This window comes from Chlorocebus sabaeus, chromosome 26, assembly GCF_047675955.1.
Source record: "Chlorocebus sabaeus isolate Y175 chromosome 26, mChlSab1.0.hap1, whole genome shotgun sequence".
Lineage (NCBI taxonomy): Eukaryota > Metazoa > Chordata > Mammalia > Primates > Cercopithecidae > Chlorocebus > Chlorocebus sabaeus.
Genome location: NC_132929.1, coordinates 19,568,626 through 19,594,410, shown reverse-complemented (window position 1 = coordinate 19,594,410; position 25,785 = coordinate 19,568,626). Strand labels below are relative to the sequence as shown.

The 25,785-nt window shown below is 43.8% G+C and overlaps 2 non-coding genes across 4 annotated transcripts; both read left to right on the top strand.

Moving 5' to 3' along the window:
- Nucleotides 1-70: 70 nt before the first annotated feature.
- LOC103245733 (uncharacterized) lies at nt 71-24,296 on the top strand. 3 transcript variants are annotated; one of them, XR_012091473.1, is made up of 6 exons: nt 71-347; nt 1,232-1,378; nt 1,828-2,001; nt 9,461-18,104; nt 18,751-18,860; nt 19,549-24,296. It is a non-coding gene; the product is annotated as an uncharacterized protein (transcript). The 3 variants fall into 3 exon arrangements; XR_012091474.1 differs by having other exon boundaries at nt 1,229-1,378; XR_012091475.1 differs by lacking the exon at nt 1,828-2,001.
- On the top strand, nt 12,201-12,305 carry LOC119628270 (U6 spliceosomal RNA). The gene has a single exon (XR_005244559.1). It is a non-coding gene; the product is annotated as a U6 spliceosomal RNA (small nuclear RNA).
- Nucleotides 24,297-25,785: the final 1,489 nt, after the last annotated feature.

Below are 25,785 nucleotides of genomic sequence, written 5' to 3'. Positions count from 1 at the left end.
GGCTCGGGCCGCTGTGTGGCAGCCACCGATTGGCTGCGCGGCGCCTGCGTCGGGCGGGCGGGACCAGCTGGTAACCGCCGAGTGGCCGGAGTACGGGGCGGGGCCGAGGCGGCCAGTGGCTGGGAGAGCGTGGCTGGGCCCGGTCTTAGGCAGGGGGCAGGGGCTAGGGCCGGGTCCCGGGGTGAGCCGAAACCTGGGGGTCGGGCGGGGCGGGGAATGGGGCGCAGTGAGGCTGGGAGCCGGTCCTGAGCTCGTCCTGCGTAGGGGTAGCCGGGCCCAGGGGGCGCCTGAGCTGGAGGCGGAAGCGTGAAGTCGGGACTGAGTGGGCGAAGAGAAACTGGGCTGAGGTGAGGCCCAGAAGCGATAATGGAGGAGAGAAGGAGCTAGCCCCCGAAGGAGTGTTGGGATGGACACACCTGGGACGGGACCCATTTTCAAAATGTCAGGCTGTTGCATTTTGTCCAATTTCTTTTCACTTGGTTTCTCTTTCGTGGGCAGGCCAAGTCCTCCCCGAACTCCACCTCGTTGCCCGATTCTCTCAGGCCCAGGTGGGGCCCAGATTCTTTGTCCAGCCCCGGGCCCCTGCCCTTGTGGCTGCTCCTTTGTTTTTTTTTTTTTTGTTTTGTTTTGTTTTTTGTTTTTTTTTTTTGAGATGGAGTCTAGCTCTGTACCCCAGGCTGAAGTGCAGTGGCGCGATCTCGGCTCACTGCAAGCTCCGCCTCCCGGGTTCACGCCATTCTCCTGCCTCAGCCTCCTGTAGTTCAGAGTAACTGGGACTATAGGCGGCTGCCACCACGCCAGGTTATTTTTTTTGTATTTTTAGTAGAGACGGGGTTTCACCGTGTTAACCAGGATGGTCTTGATCTCCTGACCTCGTGATCTGCCCGCCTTGTCCTCTCAAAGTGCTGGGATTACAGGCGTTAGCCACCGCGCCCGGACTTTTTTTTTTTTTTTCCTTAAATAAGCTTTTAATTAGAAATGCCGTCACAAAGTGAAGATGCCAGACCACTTGATCGACAGCGCAATGTCTTTACGCCTCTTAGCCCCTTTTATTTCCAAAAAAAACCCTGAGTACAATGTTTTCTCTTCCCAACTGCTCCTAGTGCCTAAATGTGGGTACATTAAGGAATCTTAAGGGCAAAGAGGGTGGGGTGGAGGGGACAGAAAACCTGTGATCCTTGGTACAACTCCAACAATGAATTGACACTTAATGCTTACATTTTCTTAGCAGACATGGCCACTTACCACCAAGAAGGGCAGATGCAGCTGCCCCGAGCTGATGCCATTCGTTCACGTCTCATCGATACTTTCTCTCTCATCGAGCATTTGCAAGGCTTGAACCAAGCTGTGCCGCGGCACACTATCAGGGAGTTACTCGGTCAGCAGCCTATTTCTTCACTAATTTAAATTTAAGACTCCTATGCACATCCTCTACATTTAAGAGTGGAAAATTCTGGGAGGTCGGTTTAGTTGCTGGTTTACCAAACTTGATAAATCAAGGGCTTATAAATAAAACTGAGGAGATAGAATCCATGTCTTTCACTTTTAGGCCTAGGATAGCCACTAGCCATGGGTGATTCGGAAAAGTTTCTGTCAAAGACACTTAAGACTTTGTGAACCTATTGCTTTTGTGGGCATGGACAGTGTTGATCATAAGAAGTACATTTTCTCTCACTCCAAACAGAATTCTTAGTTGCTGTGAGAAGAGAAGGACCAGCAGTAAGGCATTAGGGAGACCCATTATCTGACCAATATCCCTGCCCCCCAACCCTACCTGCTCTATTTTCTTTGTCTTTATCCACTATCCCTTTTTAATTTTTGTTGTAGATCCTTCCTGCCAAAAGAAACTTACGTTGGGAGATCAACACCAGCTAGTGCACTTCTCTATAAAGCCTCAATATATAGGACGGATTTCACATGCCCAGAGGCTGTTGAGCAGGCTTCATGTGCGCCGCAGTCAGAGGCCACCTCTTTCTTTGTGGGTCGGATGGGTCCTTGAGTGTATCCTTTCACATCACTCATTTTTGTCCTGGCTGTTGATGATCTGCCTAATGACTTATTTTTTGCTCCCCAAACTCCATTTTCTCATTCTCACCGCTTATGTTATTACCCTTATTATTTAAGCTGCATAAATCAGAAAGAACTCCACTCTATACATTTCCTTAAGAGACAACAGGTCCTCTCTTCAAAAATTTCATCATCTTCCTGATCTTTTTGAATACTATCGTATTGATGGTTGAAATAGGTGAGAACTGACATTGTATGAAAGAGGAAGTGAGGCCAGGCACGACAGCTCACACGTGTAATCCTAGCTAGCACTTTGGGAGGCGGAGGCGGGCAGATTGCTGGAGCTCAGGAGTTCAAGACCAGCCTGGGCAACATGGTGAAACCCTGTCTCTACTAAAAAATTACAAAAAATTAGCCGGGTGTGGTGGCACAGCCTGCAGTCCCACCTACTCAAGACTTGTCTGAGTCAGGAGAATCCCTTCAACCCAGGAGGCGGAGGTTTCAGTGAGCAGAGATAATGCCACTGCATTCCAGCCTGGGCGACAGAGTACAACTCTGTCTCAAGAAAAAAAAAAAAAAAAAGGAAAAGGAAGTGGGTAGGAATAATTTTTTTTTCTAAATTGATCATTTTACATTTTTGAATGTCATTTGAATTGTGACATTTATATTAAGGACAATTATATTAAAAGCCTCCTAGAGTAGGATTTATACAACTGCTAAAATCTAGAAATATTGGCTGGGCACAGTAGCTCACACCTGTAATCTCAGCACTTTGTGAGGCCGAGGTGGTTGGATAACTTGAGGTCAGGAATTCAAGACCAGCCTGGTCAACATGACGAAACCCCATCTCTACTAAAAATACAAAAAATTAGCTGGGTGTGGTGGCGGGCAACTGTAATCCCAGCTACTCAGGAGGCTGAGGCAGGAGAACGCTTGATCCTGGGAGGCGGAGGTTGCAGTGAGCTGAAATCACACCACTGCACCCCATCTCAAAAAAAAAAAAAAAAGAAATATTAATATTTGGAGGGCTCTCAAAAGTATACTAGATATGGAGCATCTAGACACATAAAACTAGGTGTAATATGTAGCAATGTAACAAATCCACAAGGAACTGAACTTAGGAAGACCACTTTTATTTCTGTTGTGAGTTTAGCCTGACATTTGTTTGAATTAATGTTTTCTGTTAAAGATACTGGTGCCTATCGGTGAATGATCTAACATTTACATTTCTTTTTTTTTTTTTTTTTTGAGACGGAGTCTTGCTCTGTTGCCCAGGCTGGAGTGCAGTGGTGCGATCTCAGCTCACTGCAAGGTCTGCCTCCTGGGTTCATGCCATTCTTCTGCCTCAGCCTCCCTAGTAGCTGGGACTACAGGCACCCACCACCACACCCAGCTAATTTTTTGTATTTTTTAGTACAGACAGGGTTTCTTTTTTTTTTTTCTTTCTTTCTTTTTTTTTTTTGAGACGGAGTCTGGCTCTGTCTCCCAGGCTGGGGTGCAGCGGCCAGATCTCAACTCACTGCAAGCTCCGCCTCCTGGGTTTACGCCATTCTCCTGCCTCAGCCTCCCAAGTAGCTGGAACTACAGGGCCCGCCACCTCGCCCAGCTAGTTTTTTTTGTATTTTTAGTAGAGACGGGGTTTCACCGTGTTAGCTAGGATGGTCTCGATCTCCTGACCTCGTGATCCGCCATCTCGGCCTCCCAAAGTGCTGGGATTACAGGCTTGAGCCACCGCACCCAGCCAGAGATGGGGTTTCACTGTGTTAGTTAGGATGGTCTCAATCTCCTGACCTCGTCATCCGTCCGCCTCGGCCTCCCAGAGTGCTGGGATTATAGACGTGAGCCACCGCACCCGGCCTAACATTTACATTTTTACAAGTATATTTAGAAGATTATTTAAGTACAAATAAGAAAGCTCACAAAGTATGAAAAGATAGGTACAACTAAGATATTAGCTGAGCCAAAAAAAATTACTTAAAATGATTCTTAAACCAATAATAAATTATATGAAAATTATTCAAAACATAAGGATGTCTGCAAAATCAGTGAGCTCATTTGTTGATAATCTCAAACTGCTCAGAAATGATGAAAGGACAGTAGAACTACTCATTTGTATCATTTTCACTCTTGTGGGGAATTCTCCCACTTTATTTTTTAGAGGCAGAGTCTCATTTTGTTGCTTAGGTTGGAGCGCAGTGGTGTGATCATGGCTCGTTGCAGCCTTGCCCCTCAGGGCTCAATTGATCCTTCCACCTCAGCCTTCTGAGTAGCTTGGAGTACAAGTGCGTGCCACTACACCAGGCTAATTATGTTGATTTTTTTTTTTTTTTTTTTGGTAGAGACAGGATCTCACTATGCTGCATAGGCTGGTCATGAACTCCTGGGCTCAAAAGATCCTCATGCCTCAGCCTCCCAAAGTGCTGGGATTACAGGCATGAGTCACCACGTCCAACCTAGGGGGAATATTTAAGAGAAGGGCATAGTTATGAAGCTCTTGGCTGTTTATGTCACACAGATATTTTCCTCAACAGAAATGTCCAGTGCCTGTAGCCAGTTCAGAACTCTGCCTCTAGGTCCAAGTCCCCTACAAGTTTATCTCTGGGGCCCAGGCATGGTGGTTCATGCCTGTAATCCCAGCACTTTGGGAGGCTGAGGCAGGAGGATCGCTTGAGCTCAGGAGTTTGAGACCAGCCTGGCTAATGTGGAGAAACCTCATCTCTACAAAAAATACAAAAATTAGCTAGGCATGGTGACACATGCCTGTAGTCCCAGCTACTCAGCAGGCTGAGGTGGGAGGATCGCTTGAGCCTGGGAGGCGGAGATTGCAGTGAGCCATCGTGCAGCTGAACTCCAGCCTAGGTGACAAAGTGACACCCTGTCTCAAAAAAATAAGATAGTCCTTTAGTGTAGTGAGGTCCAAGATATTTAAATATACAACGATAATTGATGTCACTGACCCAGTACAGTATACTATATACTTTGAGGTGTTTTATTTCCTCCTCGTAATGTTGAAGATTCTGAACTAAGTCACTTATAATTGCCTTTTATTGTATGATTGCTGCCATGTGTTTGCCTTGTATGGCTAGCATTATAGTCCTAAGCCTTGGAATGAAGTAAATAATAGTAAATATACAGGATTCCCTAGATCAGTGGTCCCCAGCCTTTTTGGCATCAGGGACTGGTTTCTTGGAAGACAGTTTTTCCATGGATGGGGTAGGAGGGATGATTTCAGGATGAAGCTGTTCCCCCTCAGATCATCAGGCATTAGATTCTTCTAAGGGTCACGCACATGCAGTTTACAATAGGGCTTGCACTCCTGTGAGAATTAAATGCTGCAGCTGATCTGACAGGAGATGGAGCTCAGGAGATGGAGCCCAGGCGGTAATGCTCACTCACTCACCACTCGCTTCCTGCTGCATGGCCGAGCTCCTGACAGACCATGGACTGGTACCAGTCAGTAGCCTGGGGCTTGGGACCCCTGCCCTAGATCTAATAGACAAATCAAAATAGAATAGCACTAACCATTCTATTTGGTAAAACAGTTAACTGAGTATGCAACATGATCACTGTGCCAGAGGATAAGTAGATTGCCAGACTGGAAATTACCTGTCAAGCTCATGGAAATTTTATCTTATTAAGCTTATTCTTGTGGTAGAGAGGGAGGAGGGATTTTGCAAAGGGAAATGATTTGTGATTAACAGATTTCTTTGAACAGACTAATTCATATGATAAACATTAAGACTTTTTTAGGCTTAGAATTTTTTTTTCCAGATCGTAAAGTGATCTAAACTGTTAGGGCTTTAAAAAATCTACTTCCACAGCTGGATATTGGTAATTCTGTTTTGTACTTTAAGCATCAATTGGCGTATTTTTAAAATCTCATATTTTGTTTCTAAATAATGAGAAAGAAAAAAAGATTTGACTCATTTGCAAGCCTTTGTCAGAAAATAACACATCGCAAGTGTAGACAATCCTTACTTAAAATTAAAAACTGAGCGTATTGGGAGGCTGAGGTGGAAGGATCACTTGAGCCCAGGAGATTGAGGCTGCAGTGAGCTATGATCTCACCAGTGTACTACAGCCAGGTTGACAGAGCAAGACCCTGTCTCAAAAATAAAATAAAACCTAAGTATAATATCATTACAATTTTTTCCCAAAGGTGGGCATATTCCTGAAGGTGACCATTTTTTCATTGACTTTTAAAGTCCTAGAGATGGCTTGATGTGCTATATAAAGTTTTTGGTCAAATGAATGGAATATATAGAATCTGATGAAGATCATCTTGAGATTACACTTGCAGAATTATCATTCTTTTTTTGTATTTCTGTTTGGTTTTTTTGAGACGGAGTCTTGCTCTCTCTCCCAGGCTGGAGTACAGTGGTGCAATCTCCGCTCATTGCAAGCTGCACCACCCCCGGGTTCACGCCATTCTCCTGCCTCAGCCTCCTGAGTAGCTGGGACTACAGGTGCCTGCCACCATGCCTTGCTAAGTTTTTATATTTTTAGTAGAGACGGGGTTTCACCATGTTAGCCAGGATGGTCTCGATCTCCTGACTTCGTGATCTGCTTGCCTCGGCCTCCCAAAGTGCTGGGATCATAGGCATGAGCCACCGCGCCGGGCCAGAATTATCATTTTTAATGCTCTCCGTGAAATTGTATTTCTGGCTGGGCGTGTGGCTCATGCCTGTAATCCCAACAATTTGGGAGGCCTAGTCCTGCGGATCACTTGAGGTCGGGAGTTCAAGACCAACCTGGCCAACATGGTGAAACCCCATCTCTACTAAAAATACAAGAATCAGTGGGTATCATGATGTGTACCTACGGTCCCAGTTTCTCAGGAGGCTGAGGCAGGAGAATCGCTTGAATCCAGGAGGCGGAGTCTGTAGTGAGCCGAGATAACAGCTGGGCAACAGAGTGAGTGAGAATCCATTTCAAAAGAAAAAAAGAAATTTTGTTTCAACATCAGTGTTCCTTGCTTCATGATAGATATAACTGGCCAAAACATTACTAAAAATATTAAAACTGTGTAAATGTCAAAATCTACATATCAGTTTGTTGTTATAGTGTACTTTTCTCACCTATAATATTGGACTCCTTGAAACCAATGTGAATTTACCTGCTATTCTGTGAGGTGACCTACTGTTGTTTTTCTAGAATAGGGAGTAGAAATAGATGACTGTTCATGGTGAACTTTACCCTGTAAAGCAGAATTATATATTTAGCTGACTTGCTTGATCCAATGGCTACTGTCTATCACCCTGAGAAGAATATTCAAGCATAGATGTTCACTGCTGCTTCACTACACTGGCTAAGATTCCTGGGTAGACTTCACTGGGCTCCTGGTCTCTATTTCCATTAAGACTCCTTTGCCTTGCTATAGCAGCCTGAAAAATTCCAAGAATTTTAGAAAGTTGTTTTTCATCTTCAGAGAGGACACATTACTTGATGTAGAGTGGAGGCAGTCACTTTTGCATATTCTGTGCTGCTGAGGCAATTTCTGCTATTCATTCCTCTGACCTTCCTTGGGTTCGTTTAGTTTCTATGAAAGTATTCCTTTTTCCAGAGGGTAAAAGTGCTACTGCCTCTGTAATTTGGACTTCCCTACTTAAACTATTTTAAGGTACTTAAAACTATCTTCTGCTTCACAAGAGCCTTATTTTACTTCATTTCTTTCTTTGGGTTCCTGTTTTACAAGGGCAAAAACTGAATAAAAATGATAGCATTCTATTTTCCAGCCACAAATGTGGTGCTCAGCTCTTTCTAATTATATAATCCCATGCTCCTGAGAGCTAGAATTTATTAAGTGAAAAAATGTTGTATATTATTGATTCTAAGCTGTCATCAATGGTGAAATTCACTATTTACCACTAAGAAGTAAAACTCATGCCCAATTAAACTGGGACACATCGCTGTGTACAATGCATCCTTACTTTGGGAGGCCAAGGCGGGCAGATCACGAGGTCCAGAGATGGAGACCATTCTGGCCAACGTGGTGAAACCCCGTCTCTACCAAAAATACAAAAATTAGCTGCGCATGGTGGCGCATGCCTGTAGTCCCAGCTACTCAGGAGACTGAGGCAGGAGAATCGCTTGAACTGGGAGGCGGAGGTTGCAGTGAGCTGAGATTGCACCACTGCACTCCAGCCTGGCAACAGAGCGAGACTCCATCTCAAAAAAAAAAAAAAAAAAGAAGCATCCTAATTTCATATATGTTAAAATGTGAAAAATTGTCCATCTTAGAGAAACGTGGGAGAAAGGAAAATTTATGGAAGAATCACAGAGCCTAAATAAGCATAGGAGTGCTGGGTGCAGTGGTTCACGCCTATAACCCCAGCACTTTGAGAGACCAAGGTGGGAGGATCACTGGAGCCCAGGAGTTTGAGGCCAACCTGGGCAGCATAGGGAGACCCCATCTCTACAAGTAATGTAAAGAAAAAATTAGCTAGGCATGGTGACATGTGCCTGTGGTTCCAGTTACCCAGAGGCTCTTGAGCCCAGAAGATTGAGGCTTCAATGAACCGTGATTATGCCACTGCACTCCTCCAGCCTGGGTGACAGAGTGAGACTCTGTCTCAAAATAAGCATAGGAATAAGTATAACATAACTCCATTGGTTTTTAGAAGGGGCCAGCCTCTGTAAAATTCTAGGGGTGATTGAAGTATGACTCTGTTCTTTTTGTCTGGATCCAGTTCAGCATCAGGATGACTTTAAAGCCAGAGCACCACAATGTTGATTTCTATTTAGCTTTTAAGCCTATTTTAATCTCAGTGTTTTTTTTTTTTCTAGAACGTGGCATACATCCATTAATTATATAAAAGAGATGAAGGAGGTTGAAAGAGAAAGGCAATGAATTAAGGAATAGCAATTCGTAAATAATAGGGTTCTAGAGAGGAAGTATGCATTCAATTTGCTTTGCAGAACAAACCAATTTTAGACAGGGAAGAAAGGAAAAGTTTTAAAAGGACGCTAACAGAACCAGGTGATTTATTGTTATAATTCGATATTCCCCAATGATTCTGGCTTGTTTCTGCATTCGTTATAAAGTACTTCAGATCTCATGGCCCTGTATTTTCATTCTGTTCTCAAGACCCATTGTTTTCTTGTGAACTTTGGAACTGAGATAACAGTGCAGTAGATGGGGGTGGAGGGTTGGAGGTAGGGGTAATTAAAGAGAGTATTCTCTTAGTGGCTGTGTGACCCCCACAGTGGATAGGAAGTGACTTGTAGCTGGGCAGACATAACTATATCAACAGATTAGTTGTGGCTATGTTTTATGGTCAATTCTGTCCTTCCCTGTATTTCACAGGTTGAAGCAACAATGTTAAGAAGAGAAACTCAAAAAGAAAAATGGAACAGTAGTGGGCAAAACTGTGGTTTATTAAGTGTGATCATTCTCCATCATTCGGTTTCCAGCTTCCTTAACTTTTATTCCTCCTCTGCTCTATCCTCACAGAATTGCTGGAATCCACAAATACCAAACTATGGCCATTGAAGCTGACCTTGGAGGTGGCAACTTTGTTTATCTTGTTTATTTTCTTCCTGGAGATCCTTCTTAAGTGGCTATCCAACTTTTCCCTTTTCTGGAAGAGTGGCTGGAATGTCTTTGACTTTGTTGTTACCATGTTGGTAAGGATAGAGATCCTGAGGGTTCCTTTAGTGGGATGAAGAATGTACCTAGGTGAATCAAAAGGACAAGAAAAGTTAACATAATAATAGGAAGAAACAAAAATTTACTTCCTTCTTTTGATTTTTGTTCCCTAAAACTAAACATCAGTCATTGCAGGAGTTGTTGGTGTTAGGAGCAAGGTAGACCACAACGTCAATGCCAACAAGAACATCTGCCTGTTACTGAGCACTTATTAAGTGCCAGGCACTATTTTAAGTGTTTTCCTTACATTACCTCATTTATGCTCCACGACAACCCAATTAAATAACCATGAATTTATCCCCCTTTTTATATCTGAACAAGTTGAAGTACAGTGTTTAAGCAACTTAATATAAAAAGGCTGAATAGGAAACAATTCTCAGAGAATGCTATTCAAGGGATAATGCCCAGGGAACAATGAAGAGGATGAGATGAAGAAGGTGCAACTGTGCCTGTGTGCCTTGGGGTGTATTTTACTCATAATCTGTGTGTTTTCCACAGTCCCTGCTTCCCGAGGTTGTTGTATTGGTAGGGGTAACAGGCCAATCGGTGTGGCTTCAGCTTCTGAGGATCTGCCGGGTGCTGAGGTCTCTCAAACTCCTTGCACAATTCCGTCAAATTCGAGTTATTATTTTGGTTCTGGTCAGGGCCCTCAAGGTGATTTGACTGTTGCAAGCTAAAGCAGGGGGCAAGGTAGATAAATATGAGGACTTAACACAGAATATGAAACAAATCGGCCAGGCACGGTGGCTCACGGCTGTAATCCCAGCATTTTGGGAGGCCGAGGGGGACAGATCATGAGGTCAGGAGTTCAAGACCAGCCTGACCAAAGTGGTGAAACCTGGTCTCTACTAAAAATACAAAAAAAAAAAAAAAAAAAAAAAAAATTAGCCAGGTGTGGTGCTGTGTGCCTGTAATCCCAGCTACTCAGGAGGCTGAGGCAGGAGAATTGCTTGACCCTGGGAGGCAGAGGTTGCAGTGAGTCAAGACTGCACCACTGCACTCTAGCCTAGGCGACAGAGTGAGACTCCATCTTAAAAAAAAAAAAAGAATATGAAACAAATCTTGGTGGGTCAAAGAAGGCAATGAAACGTCCTGTGATATGTTATTGGATGAGAAGGGGCTGGGGACAGGTGCCATGGTTCAGAGATGACTGGGTTCAGGAGTGCAAGGGAGGGTTTGGTGGGGGATTGCCAGGTGGCCTTGACTGGGCTGTTGGTGGAGATCAGCCTAGTTTGGCCGACATCTGACTTGAGGTTATGGCCTCTAGAGCATGACCTTCCTCTTGATGTTGCTGCTTATCTTCTTCTACATTTTTGTTGTGACTGGTGTCTACCTCTTCCCAGAGTATACCCCTTCACCTCGTCAGGACCTGGAGTACCATGTGTTCTTCTTGTAAGCAGAGCTGGCGAACAGCTGGGTGAGGGGAAAAAATTTGGCTAAGAGACCAGGAAGCTTGTCCAAAGTATAGTAATATAAAAAGTACAGTCTATTCCAAGAAACTGAAATAGAACACAATAGGGAGAGGGAAAGAGAAAGCAAAAGAATAGTGAGTGGTTTTAGCTCTGATCTTGAGAGTAGGGCAGCTAGTTCCATGTTTATTCTGGGTTTTGCAAATTCAAACCACACTGTCATCAGGCATCTTTTTTGTTTTTTTTTTTTGAAACGGAGTCTCGCTCTGTTGCCCCAGGCTGGAGTGCAGTGGCCGGATCTCAGCTCACTGCAAGCTCTGCCTCCCGGGTTCACGCTATTCTCCTGCCTTAGCCTCCCGAGTAGCTGGGACTACAGGCGCCCGCCACCTCGCCCGGCTAGTTTTTTTTTTTGTATTTTTTAGTAGAGACGGGGTTTCACTGTGTTAGCCAGGATAGTCTTGATCTCCTGACCTTGTGATCCGCCCGTCTTGGCCTCCTAAAGTGCTGGGATTACAGGCTTGAGCCACCGCGCCCAGCCACCCAGCCAGGCATCTTTAAATAGCAGTACAGTCCAGTGGTTAAGCTTGGTTTCTGTGACTCAGTTACCTCTTTTGAAAAATGGGGGCCAGGCGCGGTGTCTCACGCCTGTAATCCCAGCACTTTGAGAAGCCAAGGCCGGTTGTTCACCTGAGGTCAGGAGCTCAAGATCAGCCTGACCAACATGGTGAAACCCTGTCTCTACTAAAAATACAAAAATTAGCCAGGCGTGGTGGTGGGCTCCTGTAATCTCAGCTATTCGGGAGGCTGAGACAGGAGAATTGCTTGAATATGGGAGGCGGAGGTTGCATTGAGCCGAGATTGAGCCAATGCACTCCATCCTGGGCTACAAAGAGTGAAATTCTGTTTCAAAAAAAAATAAAAGGCGGTGGGGGAGAATAATAGCAGTGCTATTTCATAAGAGTGTGGGGGTAAATGTGGTAATGCATTTAAGCCCTTAGCACAGTATATAACACATTATAAGTGATCAATGAATGTTACTGTGATTCCCAAATATGATCGCTGGTTTTATCCCAATCTCTACATATTACACGTGCACGTGCCTATTGCTGGTCTCTGTCTAGAAAACACTAATCAATGCTCACTTTGGCAGCGCATGTACTAAAATTGGAACGATATAGAGAATATTAGCATGGCCCTTGTGCAAGGATGACACACAAATTTATGAAATGTTACATATTTTTTAAATATTAACAAAACCCGACTAATCTGTTTTCTAGAAGAAAATCAACTTGAATTTAGAGTAGATAATCCCGTTTATGAATTAGAATTCAATCTTGTCAACTCTCAGGACTCTGTTAGACTCTAACAGATAGTTTTGTAAGAGTATTGAGTTAGGAAAATCCTAGAATTTATCCTATACAAGCTCTGATGTTTTCAATAAATTGTGTATGGGGGACTAGAAGGAAAGGAAGTAAAATTTAGGTACCTTCCCGGAAACGTTTTACTTTTTTAGCAATTTTTAAATATTATTAATTTTATAATCTGTATATTTCGTTATTTAGGATCACATATATTTATGTAACATGCCCACTTACCTGCATATCATTTCATACCAGCAAACTAATAGGAATAATTTTGTGAATGATCTTCTATTTTGCTAAATTTGCTAAATTTGCTAAATTTTGCTAAATTTGCGAGTGATCTTCTATTAAGTGGAGTCCATAGAGCAGTGGAGAATAAAATTAGAAAAAACGGCCAGGCATGGTGGCTCACACCTGTAATCCCAGCACTTTGGGAGGCCGAGGCAGGCAGACAGATCACTTGAGGTCAGGAGTTCAAGACCAGCCTGGCCAGCGTGGTGAAACCCTGTCTCTACTAAAAATACGAAAATTAGCTGGGCATGGTGGCGCATGCCTGTAATCCTGACTACTTGGGAGGCTGAGGCGAGAGAATCACTTGAGCCTGGGGGTCAGAGGTTGAAGTGAGCTGAGATTGCGCCACTCTAGCCTGGATGATAAAGTAAGACTCTGTCTAAAAAAAAAAAAAAAAAAAAAAAAATAGAAAAAACTATCTAGTTGGTGATTCATTCATCTTTGAAAATTCAGTCAATACCTATTTATTGAGTATTTGTTATACCCCAGGACTAATGGAATAGTGAGAGGTAGTCATAGATTATTCATGATAAAGGAGAATTTAGGCTGGGTGTGGTGGCTCACGCCTATAATCCTAGCATTTTGGGAGGCTGAGACTGGCAGATCACCTTAGGTCAGGAGTTCAAGACCAGCCTGGCCAACATAACAAAACTCCATCTCTACTAAAACTACACAAATTAGCTAGGCATGGTGGTGCTTGCCTGTAATCCCAGCTACTTGGGGGACTGAGACAGGAGAATTTCTTGAACCCAGCAGGTAGAGGTTGCAGTGAGCTGAGATCGCGCCACTGCACTCCAGCCTGGACAACAGAGTGAGACTCCGTCTCAAAATAAATAGATAGGCTGGGCGCGGTGGCTCAAGCCTGTAATCCCAGCACTTTGGGAGGCCGAGACGGGCGGATCACGAGGTCAGGAGATCGAGACCATCCTGGCTAACATGGTGAAACCTCGTCTCTACTAAAAAATACAAAAAACTAGCCGGGCGAGGTGGTGGGCACCTGTAGTCCCAGCTACTTGGGAGGCTGAGGCAGAAGAATGGCATGAACCTGGGAGGTGGAGCTTGCAGTGAGCTGAGATCCGGCCACTGCACTCCAGCCTGGGCGACAGAGCAAGAATCTGTCTCAAAATAAATAAATAAATAAATAAATAAATAAATAAATAAATAAATAAATAAAATAAAACAACTTCAAACCGAAGAGTGATTAGCTAAAAACTGAGTATGGTACAAAAGGAACCAAAATCAGAACAAACTGTAAAGAAATGCCTTATGTTTCTTTAAAAGTAAGAATGGTACCATTTTTGAAAGGTGTAGGTCTCTGTTTCTGTCTATTCACATGCCTTTTTCTTTAGGGACCTCCCGAATTCCCTGGTAACAGTGTTCATTCTCTTCACCTTGGATCATTGGTATGCACTGCTTCAGGATGTCTGGAAGGTGCGTGAACCCAGTCGCATCTTCAGCATCTATTTCATCCTTTGGTTGTTGCTTGGCTCCATTATCTTTCGGAGTATCATAGTAGCCATGATGGGTAAGCATAGAGGAGGTGAAACTTGTTTGGGAAGGGTGGTTGGGAAGAAATTAGTCTGAAAGCGGGGATTGGTGGCTTATGGGTATAAAGAACCTAGTGTAGCAGGAAGGCTTGGGTTCTGGATGGGATATTTCACTTGGATTCTCCCCACCCAAGCCCTCTTCCCAGGTCTAGTCATTACCATCTCCCAACTCCTAATGGCCCTTTGGGGCAGTTACTAACTTTCAGAATATCAGGAAAGAGATGAATGAGGAGATGGCACGTCAGGAAGTTCAGCTGAAAGCTGACATGTTCAAGCGGCAGATCATCCAGAGGTCTGCTTCTCCCTTTTCAACCCCAACTTTCCTTCTCAAGGGTTTCCTGAGCTCATTTCTTGTTTCTGATCCTTGACCCCACTTTTCCCTTTGTGACAGATGATTTGCCCCCAAGGATAAGAATTCTCTAGCTCTAGAACATTGCCTGATTCTTCATCCACTGTGGGAGTCCTCCATTTTTTTTCACCCCTTGACTACAATTTGTTCTCCCCAGTTAGTTTTCTTCACTTTCTGACATGAACTCTTTTTTTCTTACCACACTTTTGCTTGAATATAACTGTCTTCGCTCATTTTTTTTTTTTTTTTAAATTTGCCTTGCAGGAGAAAAAAACGTGTCACAGGAGGCACTGAGGTCAAGCCATAGCAAAATAGATGACAGGTTAGGAGTATGTATGTGAACTGGAATAGAAACACATGAAGGAGGAGAGGGTGGAAAACTAAAGATGAAGATTGGCTTTGAGAGAGAATTCATTCATTTAATAATTGCATATTGTAGTAGGTTGACTAGTGGCACCCAAAATAATATGTCCATGTCCTTACTCCCTGGAACCTGTGAATGTGACCTTATTTGGAAAAAAAGATCCTAAGTTAAGGATAATCCTAAGGATAATCTAGAATGAGATCATCCTAGATTATCCAGGTAGGTCCTAAATCCATTGGCAAGGATACTTATAAGAGATGAAAGAGGAGAAGACACAGAGAATAGGAGGCTATGTGAAGATGGAAATAGAGGTTGGGGCTAATGCTGCCACAAGCCAAGGAAAGCTGAGGAATGCCAGGCAGCTGCCAGAAGGTAGAAGAGGCAAGGAACTTCTCCCGCAAAGCCTCCAGAGGGAGTATGGCCCTGTCAACTTCATTTTAGACTCTGGCCTCTAGAATTGTGAGGGAATATATTTCTGTCATTTTAAGCTACCAAGTTTATAGTAATTTGTTATGGCTGCCACAGGACACTAATACACATACCTTCAATGAAACAGATATGATTCTAGACCCTAAGCGTTTAGCAGTGGACAAAGAGAGCAGAAGCAAAAATGAACCCATTCACTCATTAACAAATAATTACTGGCTAGATGTGGTGGCTTATACTTGTAATCCCAACACTGTGAGAGGCCCAGGCAAAAGGATTGCTTGAAGTTCAAGCCAGAAGTTCAAGGCTGCATTGAGACATGATTGCACCACTGTACTCCAGCCTGGACAACAGACCAAGATCCCATCTCAAAAATTTAGCAGGGTGGGCACAGTGGCTCATGCCTGTAATACCAGCATTTTGGAAAACTGAGGTGGGTAGATCACTTGAGCTCAGGAGTTCAAGACTAACCTAGGCAATGTGGCAAAATTCTGCCTCTGCAAACAAAAATCAGCTGGATGTGGTGGTGTGCTCTTGTGGTCCCAGCTACTTAGGAGGCTGAGGTGGGAGGATCACTTGAGCCTGGGAGGCTGAGGCTGTGGTGAGCCGTGATTTTGCCACTGCTCTGCAGCCTGGGTGACAGAGCAAGACACTGTCTCAAAAAAAACAAACAAAAAACAATAAAGAACAAATAATTATTGAATACTTAGTAGGTGCTTGGGATGTATCAATGAACAAAACAGACAATAATGCCTGCTTCATGAAACTTACATATTAGTAGTGGCAAAGATATAATAAGCAGTGAACATATTAAATAGATTAATATGTTAAAATATGATAAGCATTAAGGGAAAATTAAAAGTAGAATAGGTTAAGGGAGATTGGGAGTAGAAAGTGGGATTGCAGATGTGTTGTAGTGTTTTTGTTTTGTTTTGAGACAGAGTCTTGCTCTGTCGCTAGGCTGGAGTGCAGTGGCATGATCTTGGCTCACTGCAACCTTCACTTCCGAGGTTCAAGCGATTCTTCTGCCTCAGCCTCCCAAATAGCTGGGACTACAGGTGCATGCCACCATGCCAGGCTAATTTTTCTTTTTTTTTTTTTCTTTTTTTTGTATTTTAATAGAGACGAGGTTTCACCATGTTGCTCAGGCTGGTCTTAAACTCCTGAGCTCAGGCACTCCATCCGCCTCAGCCTCCCAAAGTGTTAGGATTACAGGCGTGAGCCCCTGTGCCCAGCCACAGATGGGTTATAGTTTTAAACAGGGTAGTCAGGGTGACCTCATTGAAAAGGTAATATGAGCAAAGACTTGAAGGAGGTAAGGGGATCACCATGTGGGTATCTATAAGAAGAGTGTTAATAGGCAGATGAAACAGCTAGTGCAAAGGTCCTAAGCTGGAAGCATGCTTGGTGTGTTTGAGAAACAGCAAGGAGGCCATTGTGAATGGAGTAGAGTGAGCAGGGGGAAGAGTGCTGGGAAATGAAGTCAGAGAGTTAATGGTGACATGATCCTGTAGGGTTAGGGGTGCCATTGTAGGGACTTTGAAATGGAAAGCAGAACAGAGGAGTGACATGAGGTGACTTACATTTAAGAAGGATTACTCTGGTTACTGTGTTGGTAGAAGAACAAGGGAAGGAGCAGAGAGATCAGTTGGGAGGCTATGCTGCTGCCCAGGCAAGAAATGATGACAGCGTAGGCCAGAGTAGTAGCAGTGAGTTAGTGAGAAAAGATTTATTTCGAAGGTATAGAGTCAGCAGGATTTCTTGATGGACTGGATATGGTAGGGAAGAGAAGAGTTAAGGATGATACATGAATGATTGAGTTTGGAAGTGCCTGAGTTTAGAGTTTGGGAGTAGTTTGGCCCTCATTGTCTTATGCCCCAGCTTTAGGGGGTGGCCAGGGCCAGAACCAGAATAATGAGTGGACTAGTCATGTCTTGTAAATGTTTGTGAAGCCATAAATTTCTCCTTTCACTTCAAGAGGAGCTGGTCAACAAAGGGAAAGTTTGGACTTACCAGAAGTGTCTGAAGTAGAGTCTAATTATGGTGCCACTGAAGAGGATTTAATAACATCTGCATCAAAAACAGAAGAGACCTTGTCAAAAAAGAGAGTACCAATCTTCCTCCTCTGTCTCTTCCACATCCTCTTCCTATTCTTCCTCTTCCGAATCCAGATTTTCTGAATCTATTCCTGAGCCAAAGAACTATAATAATGAGTTTTTTCCATTTGAATTCAGACTCCTTTATAAGACAACTAAGTCTTAACAGGAGCTCTCCTACTGTATCTCCTTTCCAATTTTCTGGTCTTAATTTCTTTTTGCTTCTTCATTTCCCCTGTCCTCCTTCTTCACTTTGGGTAAGTGTGGCTATGGCCCTCTTTGCTCACTGTAAAAAGTGATTTCTTGCTGATGCACCCTTTCCCTCCTTGCTTCCTGTTACTTCTTCCCACCCCACCTTTCCACCCACACCATAGGATTTACCAGCTCTTACCCAACTTTTACAAACCTAGCCATGCTTTTCTGAAGCATTCCTCCCAACAGGTCATTTGGACTGGGAGACTCTTGTGCATGAAAATCTGCCTGGGCTAATGCAAATGGATCAGGATGACCATGTTTGGCCCAGAGACTCACTCTTCTGATATTTTAAGTTGCTAGAAAATCTTCAGTATAACCTAGAGGAGCGTAAGAAGTTACAAGAGTTTGCAGGTATGGAGTTAAGGTAGTCATGGGGACCATGGGAATATATATATAGCGTTTATAACTGTGGAGGAGGAGGAGGGTGTCCGCTATTCTGGCATCTCAGCTTCTAAATTTCTGCCTATACCTAAAATAGGCAAATTCTTGGTTTGGTATGTCACATTCTGGGCATGTGTCCCACTTTTCCCTAACTGAGAGAGAACCTAGAAACTCTGCTTCTGTAGCACGGGACGCCCAAATCCTATGAGGTATGAGAGCTTATTTCCCAAGAAGAGAAAATCTAATCCCAGTTGTTGGGAATTAGGACAAGGTAGGCTCTTGCTTGATTTGGGCAGCCCACCGGTTTCTGCACGTTTGTTCTCTCTGAAGATTGCATTTCAGACTTGAGCAGCAGGGCCTAAGGCTCAATCTGGAGAGCTATGGGGGATCAGACAATGAGCAGGAGGCGCACAAGTGCTCACTGTCCTAACTCCCTAAAGAAGTTTATGAATTCTAAACTTCTGTTTGTATCTGTCCCTTCTAGTGTCAGCCTCTATAAAGACAAATACGTGATTTAAATAGTAGAGTCTGATGTAAACTGAGAACTATTCAGTTATTTTTCCTAAATTTCATTACTCTATGACTAATTTGAATTAATAAAATTTCCCTCTAAAAGTTAAAAAAAAAGGCTGGGCATGGTGGCTCACTCCTGTAATCCCAGCACTTTGGGAGGCGGAGGCAGAAGAATCACGAGATCAGGAGATCAAGATCATCCTGGCCAACATGGTGAGACCCCATCTCTACTAAGATACAAAAAATCAGCCGGGCGTTGTGGCGCATGCCTGTAGTCCCAGCTACTCTGGAGGCTGAGGCAGGAGAATTGCTTGAACCTGGGAGGCAGAGGTTGCAGTGAGCAGAGATCACGCCACTGAACTCCAGCCTGGCAACAGAATGACACTCCATCTCATAACAAAGCTAAAACAGAAGAGTTAGGGGCGGATTTTTATAATTTAATATGTGTTATCTGGGTTTTTCCCCTCATACCTAGTTGAAATCAACTCAGTGTGAAAATAAGAAATTAGAGAGAAGGACTGTGTGTTTGTGTGTGGTGGGCACAGGTGGGCAATGAGGAATTTATAACATTGGAACATGGAATTTAGGGCAAGATGTGAAAGACAGGCTTTGCTTACTTCAAAATGTTGCCTAAATTTAATCCTGTTCCTGCTAGTCCTTAGCCCTGCCTTCCCACTTATTCTCTAGGGAGGACAGGGTGAAAGGAGGAAAATGCAGCAAGGTGATTTCTTTAATCCTGATAAACATGTCTATGGCAAAGAGTACACAGAATCATAAGGCTTAAAGATTAGTAAAAGACTTTTGTGGGAACCTAGAACCCAGAAAAGCAACATCTTCACCAAACATTTATATATGTAGAATATTCTTCGTTCTCCAGCCTGACAATCTGTTTCCTTTGCAGTGCAGGCACTGATGAACTTGGAAGACAAGTAAAGCAATGGATGGCTTCAATATCCTTGAGCCCAGCAAAAGATAATAAAGGGAACTGTTGGAAATAGAGAATTGAAAATATAAACATTCAGATAGAACAATGTCTGTTCATTAAAATTAAAAAGTATAAGTTTCTAGGCCGAGTGGTGGCTCACGCCTGTGATCCCAGCACTTTGGGATGCCGAGGTGGATGGATCACCTGAGGTCAGGAGTTCAAGACCAGCCTGGCCAAAATGGTGAAACACTGTCCCTACTAAAAAATAAAGTTAAAAAAAAATTTTAGCTGGATGTGGTGGCAGATGCTTGTAATCTCAGCTACTCGGGAGCCTGAGGCAGGAGAATCACTTGAAGCTGGGAGGCAGAGGTTGCAGTGAGCCAAGATCACGCCACTGCGCAACACTGCGCAACCCTGGGCAACAGAGTGAGACTCCGTCTCAAAAAAAAAGTTTGTAGGTGTCTAATAGATATTCCTAGTAGCTGCTCAGTAGTCTGTCTGTGAAATAAGGGATACTGAAAGGCATAAGGTCAAGCAAAAGAGTTAGTTCAAGCTAAGTGTGGTGATGTATGCCTCTAGTCCCAGCTATGAACTGAGGCAGGATTGTTTGAGTCTGGGAGTTCGAGGCTGCAGCAAGTTAGGATCATACCACTGCATTCCAGCCTGGGCAACATAGCAAGACCCTGTCTCTAAAAAAGAACAAAACAAGTTAGCTCAGATGCCAGTGGAGACTGTGCTCCTTAGCTTTCTACCCTTTCCACGGCTCCTGAATCCGATTCATTTCTTGACTTTATCATTATAGCTTCCACCCTTCCTGCAACCTCTACTGCCTGATTATGGTCCTAATTTTACCTTCTCCCTCTCTGATGCATAGGTAAAGGCCTGTCTGTGGAGTAAGGAGATCTTCAGAGCTGTTAGTTCAACTAATTGAGAAGTGTTGTTTCCATTGCCTGTTTTACTCATGTTGCTTCTCTTGTGAACCATTAACTTTAATTGGATATTATTTTTACCTGTTACTGGACCATAAGTCTCTATTTCATTTTGCCATTGCTCAGGGCAGTGTTCAAATCAGTAAGTGTTGTACAGGTTTTTAGTGTTAGAAGGGATTTCAGAGTTAATCTGTCTCCCATCAAAGCAGGAACACCTTTTAGAACATCACTGAAAGGAGGATTATCCAGGTAATGCTTAATGTTTCTAGTTATTTGGTATTCATTATGTAGAAGGGATCCCATTCCATTGTTAGAAGACTTAAGTCTTTAGACATGTTTATGATTAAAAATTGTATCACTTATTGAGTGTTTAACATGTATGAGGATATTTATATATTAGTATATATATACTGTATATAGAGTATGCATATTTCATAAATTAATCTTATATGGAAGATAGCCTCCTATTTTTAGAGATCAGAAAACTAAGGCCTAAAGAAATTAAGTAAGTTAAGTAACTTGCCCAAGAGCATATACCAAGTAAGAGGTAGAGCTAAGGTTCTAACTCAGGTTAAAAATTCCGAGTTGAGAAAAAAATCAGTTGAAGCCATTTAAACAACAAAATAGCTTGCTGGAGACTGGGAAGTTCAAAGGTAGTATAGCTTCAGGATTGATTTAATGTAAAAATTCACTGTTGTTAGATCTGTGGTTTTGTTTCTCTGGAATTTTGCTATCTGTGCTCTCCTCCACGTGTTCTTGTTATTCTCAGACTGGCTTCACTTGGGTAGCCAGAAAATTTTCTGAAGCGCCTAGGCTTGCATACCTATTTACCCATATCCAGGGGAAGAGAGCCAGTGACTCCTTTCTCAGTCAGTGAACAAAATGTTTGAGCTTTGGGTCACAATCATGGTTATTCTTGGCATGAACTTACTGATGGGGAGGAAGCATGAAGCCTCTGGAGTGCTGTAGATATGTTCCATATCTTGATCTGCATGGTGGTTACACAGGTATATATAGATGTAAAAATTCAACAATTTTTTTTTTTTTTTTGAGACAGAGTCTCGCTCTCTCGCCCAGGTTGGAGTGCAGTGGCCGGATCTCAGCTCACTGCAAGCTCCGCCTCCCAGGTTCCTGCCATTCTCCTGCCTCAGCCTCCCGAGTAGCTGGGACTACAGGTGCCCGCCACCTCGCTGGCTAGTTTTTTGTATTTTTTAGTAGAGACGGGGTTTCACCATGTTAGCCAGGATGGTCTCGATCTCCTGACCTCGTGATCCACCCGTCTCAGCCTCCCAAAGTGCTGGGATTACAGGCTTGAGCCACCGTGCCCGGCAAAATTCAACAATTTTTGAAAAAAGTCAACAATTGACTTCAACCTCCTACAGACACATCCTGACCACCACTCTGATTGGACCAAGAAGTTAGGTCATATGCTTACATCTGAACGAATTGTTGAGGTAATGTGAATGTGATGGAATCACTAATTAAGGCTTTCTCCTGAACTGGAGGTAAGGTCAGTAACACCCAACCTAAAGTAAGGGCTGCTACCCAAATGGGGAAGAAATAAAAGGGGGCAATAAGGAGGTAATTATAAAGTCCTCACCTAAGAGTGTGTCTGGCAAAAAGGCCAAGATGGGGAGAAGGCAAATGAATTGAATGTCCAGAATAAACAAATCTATGAAGACAAAGTAGATGAGTGGTTTCTTGGGGGTTGAGGAGGGAGGAATTGAGACTGACAGATGATAGGTATAGGGTTTCTTTGGCAGGTGATGGAAATGTTCTGGAATTAGATAGCCTTGCATAGTTCAACAATATAATATGTTTTAAAAAACACTGAATTGGGCCAGGTGCAGTGGCTCACGCTTGTAATCCCAGCAGTTTGGGAGGCCAAGGCAGGCAGATCACCTTAAGTCAGGAGTTCGAGATCAGACTGGCCAATATAGTGAAACCCTGTCTCTACTAAAAATACAAAATTAGCCAGGCGTGGTGGCAGGTGCCTGTAATCCCAGCTACTTGGGTGGCTGAGGCAGGAGAATTGCTTGAACCCGAGAGGTGCAGTTTGTGGTGAGCCAAGAGCGCACCATTGCACTCCAACCTGGGCAACAAGAGTGAAACTCCATCTCAATAAAATAAAAAATAAAAAAAGAGCTATACTGGAGCATCATCCATTGAACTTGGCAATCAGAATACAATAAACATCATAAAACATAATAAAGAAGCATTATTTCATAAATCTTACATATGTTATCCACAAAGGAGATGCTCTTGAGTAGCTTTGCTCGAAGTGTGATCTGAAGAGGAGCAGAATTGGCTTCATCTGGTCATTTGTTAGAAGCGTAGAATCTCTTTCACTATCACAACACTAAAAAATAAATAATTTAAAAAATAAGTGTAGAGGCTGGGCACGGTGGCTTATACCTGTAAACCCAGCACTTTGGGAGGCAGAGGTGGGCGGATCACGAGGTCAGGAGTTCGAGACCAGCCTGACCAAAACGGTGAAACCCCGTCTCTACTAAGAATACAAAAATTAGCAAGGTGTGGTGGCACACACCTGTAATCCCAGCTACTCAGGAGGTTGAGGCAATAGCATCACTTGAACCTGGGAGGCGGAGGTTGCAGTGAGCCGAGATCACGCCACTGCTCTTCAACCTAGGCAACAGAGTGAAACTGTGTCTCAAAAAAAAAAAAAAAAAAAAAAAAAGGATCTGAGGCCCCATCCCCCTGGCCTATTAAATCAGGTAACGTAGCTGCACAGAATGGTTAGGTGTGGTGACTCATGCCTGTAATCCTAGCACTTTGGGAGGCCAAGGCAGGTGAATCATGAGGTCAGGAGTTCAAGACCAGCCTGGCCAACGTGGTGAAACCCTGTCTCTACTAAAACTACAAAAATTAGCCAGGTGTGGTGGCAGGTGCCTGTAATCCCAGCTACTCAGGAGGTTGAGGCAGGAAAATCCCTTGAACCTGGCTGGCAGAGGTTGCAAAAAAAAAAAAAAAAAAGATTCAAAGGCACTGCTTTATAGGTATTTGATGAATATTCCCTCCTTCCCTTTTTCCCCCAACACTACACAGATGTACCCTCCTGACTTTTTTTTTTCTTTTCTTCACTTTTCCTTCTTTTTTTCTTTTCTTCCTTGTTACTTTCCCTCCCTTCCTTCCTGCCTCTGCCTCTGCCTCTGCCTCTGCCTCTCTCCCCTGCCCCTTCTCTCTTTCTTTCTTTTTCCCACACAGAGCTGGCTGTGCAGGAGACTGGAGTTTTATTATTATTACTCAAATTAGTCTTGTCTCCTGACGTTTCGAGATGGAGTATCACTCTGTCGCCCAAGCTGTAGTGCAGTGGCACAGTCTCTGCTCATTACAACCTCCGCCTCCTGGGTTTAAGCGATTCTCGTGCCTCAAGTAACCGCGACTACAGTCACACACCACCACGCCTGGCTAATTTCTGTATTTTTAGTAGAGATGGGTTTTTTGCCATGTTGGCCAGGCTGGTCTTGAACTCCTGGCCTCAAGTAATCCGCCCCCTTGGCCTCCCAAAGTGCTATGATTACAGGCGTAAGCCACCGTGCCCGACCTGAAAGAAGCTTTTCTAGCATACATTTTCTCTATAAAGCACATTACAGCCTTCTTGTTCTAAAACCACCACACAACACTCTGGCATTAAGCTTAAGAGCCATTTTAAACAGTGAAATCACCAACAAATAGCCCCACAACACAAAAGGTGCATCACTAGATAGACCTTAAAAAAGACACTGGCCGGGCACAGTGGCTAACCCCTGTAATCCCAGCACTTTAGGAGGCTGAGGCGGGCGGATCACGAGGTCAGGAGATTGAGACCATCCTGGCCAACATGGTGAAACCCCGACTCTACTGAAAATACAAAAAATAGCTGGGGTGGTGGCACATGTCTGTAATCCCAGCTACTCGGGAGGCTGAGGGAGGAGAATCACTTGAATGAGGGGGTCAGAGGTTGCAGTGAGCTGAGATCGCCACTGCATTCCCGCCTGGTGACACAGCAAGACTCCATCTCAAAAAAAAAAAAAGACACTTACTAATATTTACACCATGAGAGCTGCAACAAGAAGGCAGAGCACTGCCTTGTTCCACCTCAGCTGGGAACATGTGTATCAGGTGACTCAAACTTGTCACCTCTCAATACAAGTCTGTGAATGACCTCAGTAGCACTGTAAGTATTGATTTTGGGTTACAAACACATTTAGTGACTAGGCAAATCCACTAATACAGAACTCACAAGTGTCGAAGACTGACTGTAAATGCTGTGGTAGTTTGGAGCCTTGGGCTATTTTGACCTTGTGACACTGCCATCTCAACATGTAGTTTCTAGGTTGCCTCAACAGCGAAGAGATTGTTGGAGGCTCATTTGCTAGCTCTTAAATTCTTTGGTCAACCACAGTCCATTGAACAGAACTAATCACCTGAGCCCACCTAACTGCAAGAGATCTGGGAAATGTGAGGAACACCTAGATATCTAGTAAGCAATTAATATTTCAGTTACAAAATCCAAAACAAAAAAGAGAGAAAAATAATTGTACTTTACAAAGGGAGGCATCTGGCTGAGTGCGGTGGCTCATGCCTGTAATCCTAGCACTTGGGAGGCCGAGGCAGGCGAATTGCCTGAGCTCGGGAGTTTGAGACCAGCCTGGGCAATGTGGCGAAACCCTGTCTCTACTAAAAATACAAAAAAAACCAGCTGCGCATGGTGGTGCACACCAATAATCCCAGCTACTCAGGAGGCTGAAGCATGAGAATTGCTTGAACCCGGGAGATGGAGGTTGCAGTGAGCTGAGATGACACCACTGCACTGCGGCCTGGGTGACAGAGTTAGACTCAGTTAAAAAAAAAAAAAAAAAAAGGAGGCATATGGGTCTTTTTGTTGTTGTTTTTTGTTTTTTGAGACAGAGTTTCACTCTTGTTTCCCAGGCTGGAGTGCAGTGGTGCGATCTCGGCTCACTGCAACCTCCGCCTACCAGTTTCAAGCGATTCTCCTGCCTCAGCCTCCCAAGTAGCTGGGATTACAGGCACATGCCACCACGCCCAGCTGATTTTTTTGTATTTTTTAGTAGAGACAGGGTTTCACTATGTTGGCCAAGATGGTCTCAATCTCTTGACCTCATGATCCGCCCGCCTTGGCCTCCCAAAGTGCTGGGATTACAAGCTTGAGCCACCGCGACCGGCTAGGGAGGCATCTGTTCTTGTCAGGCAGAGAGTGCCCTGTGGGAGTTTTGGGGAGTGAGGATGTTTCAGAGTTCTCAACTCCTGTGGCTCTTCCCAG